Source organism: Apium graveolens, chromosome 3, assembly GCF_009905375.1.
Source record: "Apium graveolens cultivar Ventura chromosome 3, ASM990537v1, whole genome shotgun sequence".
NCBI classification, from domain to species: Eukaryota; Viridiplantae; Streptophyta; class Magnoliopsida; order Apiales; family Apiaceae; genus Apium; species Apium graveolens.
The window spans coordinates 285,336,943-285,342,782 of NC_133649.1; the positions used below are offsets into that span (position 1 = coordinate 285,336,943).

At 40.3% G+C, this 5,840-nt stretch overlaps 1 non-coding gene across 1 annotated transcript; it reads right to left on the reverse strand.

The window, feature by feature from the left end:
- Window positions 1-5,395: 5,395 nt before the first annotated feature.
- On the reverse strand, window positions 5,396-5,502 carry LOC141715562 (small nucleolar RNA R71). Its single transcript, XR_012572319.1, has one exon. It is a non-coding gene; the product is annotated as a small nucleolar RNA R71 (small nucleolar RNA).
- Between the last annotated feature and the right edge of the window lie 338 nt (window positions 5,503-5,840).

Consider the following 5,840-nt stretch of genomic DNA (forward strand, 5'->3'; position numbering starts at 1 on the left):
TTTAACTGAAGCATTCGCTTCTTCCCAGCTGCATCTAGATCAAGGTTTAGCTTCTTCAATGCCCAATAAGCCTTATGCTCAAGCTCCGCAGGTAAATGACATCCCTTACCATAGACAAGTTGAAACGGGGACATCCCAAGTGGAGTCTTGTATGCTGTTCTATAAGCCCAAACAGCTTCATCGAGCTTCAAACAACAATTTTTCCTTGACGGATAAATGACTTTCTCTAGAATGCGCTTGATCTCTCTATTAGACACTTCAGCTTGACCATTAGTTTGCGGATGGTAGGCAGTAGCAATGCGATGATTTACATTGTAGTGTTGCATCATAGAAGTGAACTTACGATTATAGAAATGCGACCCTTCGTCAGTTATGATAACTCGTGGTGTTCCAAACCTTGTGAATATCTGCTTATGAAGAAAACTCAACACTACCTTTGCATCATTAGTCGATAGAGCTTTGACTTCTACCCATTTCGAGACATAATCGACTGCCAGCAAGATGTACTGATTATTGCATGTTGAGATAAATGGTCCCATGAAATCGATTCCCCAAACATCGAAGACCTCAACTTCAAGTAGCACATTTAAAGGCATCTCATCCTTTCTGGAAAGATTCCCAACTCTTTGGCAACGATCACACCTTAAAAAGAACTGATGTGCATCCTTAAACAACGTAGGCCAGAAAAAACCTGCTTGAAGAATTCGAGCTGCTGTCTTTTCACCACCATAATGTCCACCATAAACTGTGGAATGAAAGTCTCGTAATATCCCCTCCGTCTCACAGAATGGGATACATCTCCTCATGATCTGGTCAGCTCCTTGTCTAAACAAATATGGTTCATCCCACATGTACCACTTCACTTCATGCAAAAACTTCTTCTTTTGAGCCGCATTCATATTAGGAGGCATTATATTGCTAACAAGATAGTTCACAATGTCTGCGAACCATGGCTCTTCCTCTTGAATTGCGAAAAAATGCTCATCCGGAAAAGATTCGTTGATCAATGTCTTATCATGTGAAGTAGAATCGGGATTCTCCAATCTAGAGAGATGGTCAGCTACTTGATTTTTAGTACCTTTTCGATCCTTGATCTCTAACTCGAATTCTTGTAGTAAGAGAACCCAACGAATAAGTCTAGTCTTCGAATCCTTCTTTGAGACCAGATAGCGGATGGCAGCATGATCAGTGAACACTATCACCTTTGTCCCAAGTAGATAAGATCGAAATTTTTCGAAACCAAAAACTATAGCCAAGAGCTCCTTCTCAGTAGTGGTGTAGTTCAGTTGGGCTCCATTTAGCTTCTTACTAGCATAGAAGACCACATGAAAGATATTAGTCTTTCGCTACCCAAGAACTGCTCCCACTGCATAATCACTTGCATCACACATCATCTCAAAAGGTTCTCTCCAATCGGGTGCCGTAATAACTGGTGCGGTGATTAAAATATTCTTGAGAGTCTCGAATGCTGCCAAGCATTCATCATCAAATTTGAAAGGCACATCTTTCTCGAACAAGTTGCACAACGGCTTAGATATCTTAGAGAAGTCCTTGATGAAAGTCGATAAAAACCCGCATGACCAAGAAAGCTACGGATTCCTTTCACAAAAATAGGTGGTGGAAGATTTTCAATGATGCCCACCTTGGCTTTATCCACCTCAAGACCTTTACTAGAGTCCTTATGCCCAAGAATGATGCCTTGTTGTACCATGAAGTGCCATTTTTCCCAATTGAGCACCAGATTGGTCTCAACACACCTTTTGAGCACCAAAAGGAGATTATTCAAGCATTTATCATATGAATGTCCAAAGACGGAGAAGTCATCCATGAACACTTCGACATTATTTCCAATTATATTAGAGAATATGGCCATCATGCATCTCTGAAAAGTGGCAGGTGCACCACATTAGCGAAAAGAAATTATGCGAAAAGCAAACATGCCAAATGGACAAGTGAAAGTAGTCTTCTATTGATCTTCTAGTGCAATGCAAATCTGATTGTAGCCCGAATAGCCATCCAGAAGACAATAATACTCATGACCAGCCAACCTATCAAGCATCTGATTAATGAATGGAAGAGGGAAGTGATCCTTCCCCGTGGCTTTATTCAACTTCCTGTAGTCCATGCTTACCCTCCATCCTGTGACTGTTCGAGGAGGGATGAGATCGTTCTTCTCATTTGCTACCACAGTAATACCTCATTTCTTAGGTACACATTGCACGGGGCTCACCCAAGAACTGTCAAAAATAGGATATATGATTACTGCATCCAGCCATTTTAGAATTTCTTTCTTCACCACTTCTTTCATGATAGGATTAAGCCTTCGTTGTTGCTCAACAGTCGGCTTGCTACCTTCCTCTAGCGGAATTTTATGCATGCAGTACGAAGGGCTGATCCCTTTTATATCTGCTATAGTCCATCCGATGGCCGATTTGAATTCTCTCAGAATCCTCAAGAGCTTGTCCTCATCACTACCTGAAAGGTCAGATGCAATAATAACAGGAAAAGTAGATGTTTCACCTAAAAAAGCATACCACAAGTGTTCAGGCAGTGGTTTAAGCTCCAAAGTAGGTGCTTCCTCAATAGATGGTTTGAGCTTTCCCTCAGCATTCTTGAGATCAGTATTACTAAGAGATTTAAATGGCATGTCTAACTTCCGTTTCCAAGGAGAAGCATTCAGATATTGTAACTGCTCATTGCCTTCATCATCTTCACTGTATAAATCCCCCAATAAGGCTTTTAAGGCATCAGACCTTAGCACATGATCAAGTTCTGAAGTAACTGCAGAATCGACCAAATCCACCTTGAAGCACTCCTCATCCTCCGTAGGGAATTTCATCGCATTGAACACATTGAATGTCACATCTTGATCTTGCACCCTCATAGTGAGTTCACCTTTTTGCACATCTATCAACGTACGACCTATAGCCAAGAAAGGTCTTCCCAAGATTATGGGAATCTTCTTATCTTCCTTGAAATCTAGTATGACAAAATCTGCAGGAAAGATGAGCTTGTCCACCTTTACTAGCACGTCCTCCACGATGCCTCGTGGGTCTGTAATCGAATGATCAACCAATTGTAGAGACATGTAGGTGGGCTTCGGATCAGGAAAATTCAGCTTTTTGAAGATAGAAAATGCCATCAGATTGATGCTTGCTCCCAAATCACAAAGGCACTTGTCAAATTACAACTTGCCAATGGTGCAAGGAATGGTGAAGCTATCTGGATCCTTAATCTTTGGAGGTAACTTTTGTTGCAGCACGACACTACACTCTTTCATCATAGCAACGGAATTAAGATCATCCAGTTTCACCTTCCTCGAAAGAATACCTTTCATGAATTTCGCATAACTAGGCATTTGCTCAATAGCCTCAGCGAAAGGTATGTTGATGTGAAGTCTCTTGAAAACCTCCAGAAACTTACCAAATTGTTTGTCCAGCTTTTATTTTTGCAATAGCTTAGGAAAAGGTGGTGGAGGATACAACTGTTTCTCCCCTGTATTACCCTCAGGCAGAGTGTGTTCAACAATAGTCTTCCTTGGTTCCCCCTCTTTCTCCTTTTGCCTTCCTTCTTCATCTACAACTTCAACGTCTACATCTTTTGCTTTTTCAGCATCAGTAACTTTTCCAGACCTTAAGATGACAGCTTTGACTTGCTCTTTAGCTTCCTTCCTGCCAGGCTTCTGTTGGCGCTGGTTCTCTTGGACTATTATATAAACCTTATGGGAAGACATTTTCATCAATCAAGAGATCAAGAGCAAGGGCAAGAAGATTGAGAAGACCGTTTTAGCACGCAACAACGAAGAAGAGGAAGCATACATTTATCTTGTGATTCTTTTAATTTGTTGTAACAGTGGATGCTAGTTTTCTTTATGCTTTGAACCTTAATACTCTCGTGACGTACTTCATTATTTGTTAAGTATTTTTCACCTTTATATCGTTGTGTTATTATCATGCTTTCATATGAACCCATGGTGACGATGAGTTCTATTATGGGCTAATCATGATCATGGGATCCTAGCGGATTTACTATGGAATTTTTTAGTTAATTGTTTAATACCTTGGTATGTGGTGATTGTATGATATCTAGTATAGGTTGTGCTTATTCGTCTTATATGCGTCGCGAACATGTAAGATAGCCTGTTAATCTCTTGTGAAGCGACAGTGAATCTTGAGATTTAGAACTTGCCATGCTAGCATAGGTTCATATATTGTATGCATGATTAGTGGGTAACTCTAATCATTTTACTTTCCCTGCGTAATCATCATGAATAACTTGCGCTTAAATCGTTATGTTGTCAAATTCTTTAGACATATAGGGTCTCAATATAATTGATGCCTATTCAACTTCTATCTTCATTGTGGATGCTTGGTAGAATGGTATTCGTACAATAAAAGTTGGCGTTTATCAGTTTCGTGTTGTTCGATTAATATCATCACCATTACATGCTAAGGGTAATAACAATAACTATTGAATGAAGTAGTAATGAAGTTAGGATCTCATGTGTATTTAATATTGTTAATTCAAGTGTTTAATTCTCGTAGTTAATATTAGTTAACCGATCTTAATTGTTATTGTCTTGGCATTGAAGAATAATCATACATTGGTGAGTAAGTGTTAATTAAATATAATTAATCAGAGTCTCTATGGGAACGAACTAGAAATCATTCTATATTACTTGCGAACGCGTATACTTACGTGATTTATTTAGCGCATGCTTTGTGCCTAACAAGTTTTTGGCGTCGCTGCCGGGGACTCGGTGTTAATTTGTTTAGTTTATGTACTTTCCATCAGTGGTCATTGGGATTCATTGATTAAGACTTGTTACTTACTGCTTCCGGTTGTGTTTCAGGTACTCTAGCTAGTGTTTATGCAAACACATTCTCGTACTCGCAAGAGAAATCTGGATAAAGCTGAGGAAACAGATAAAGCTCTTGACTGTCCGGAGAAGTTAGTTCTTGAAGATTCGGATAAAGAGAGTGAAAAGAAAGAACCTGAAACAATGGGTGATCGTCTAGCTCATGCTGATCCAGATCTTATGGACTTTTCTCTGCCTAAAATTGATGACATTCAGTCAAGCATCATTCATCCGGCTATTAAGGCCAATACTTTTGAAATCAAGCAGGGCACTATTTAGATGGTGCAGAATTCTGTTTCTTTCGGAGGGGCTGCGACTGAAGATCCCAACATGCATATCAGGAATTTTATCGAGATTTGTAGTACTTTCAAATATAATGGTGTCACTGGTGAGGCTATCAAGCTGAGGCTTTTCCCTTTCTCTCTGAGGGACAAAGCTAAGGACTGGTTACATTCTTTACCAGCTGGGTCCATCACTACTTGGGAAGATCTTGTGCAAAAGTTTCTGGTAAAGTTCTATCCAATGGCCAAAACTGCAGCTATGAGGAGTGCTCTTACTCAGTTTGCACAGCAACCAGGAGAATCTATGTGCGAAGCTTGAGAGCGCTACAAAGAGATGTTGAAAAAGTGTCCACATCATGGTATGCCTGACAGGATGGTGATCACTGGTTTCTACAATGGTTTGGGGGTCCAATCTCGACCCATGCTCAATGCAGCTTCTGGAGGCGCCTTGTGGGCCGAAAGCTATACTGAGGCCTATAATCTCATTGAAACTATGGCTGCAAACGAGTATCAAAACCCAACTCAAAGAATGATACCTGGAAAAGTAGCAGGTATTTTGGAAGTTGATGCAGCTACAGCTATTGCAGCACAGCTCACGGCGCTGTCTATGAAGGTCTATTCTTTAACCAACTATGGTATAAATCAAATAGCTAGTGTCTGTGAGCTTTGTGCAGGCTCTCATGCTACAGATCAGTGTTCTC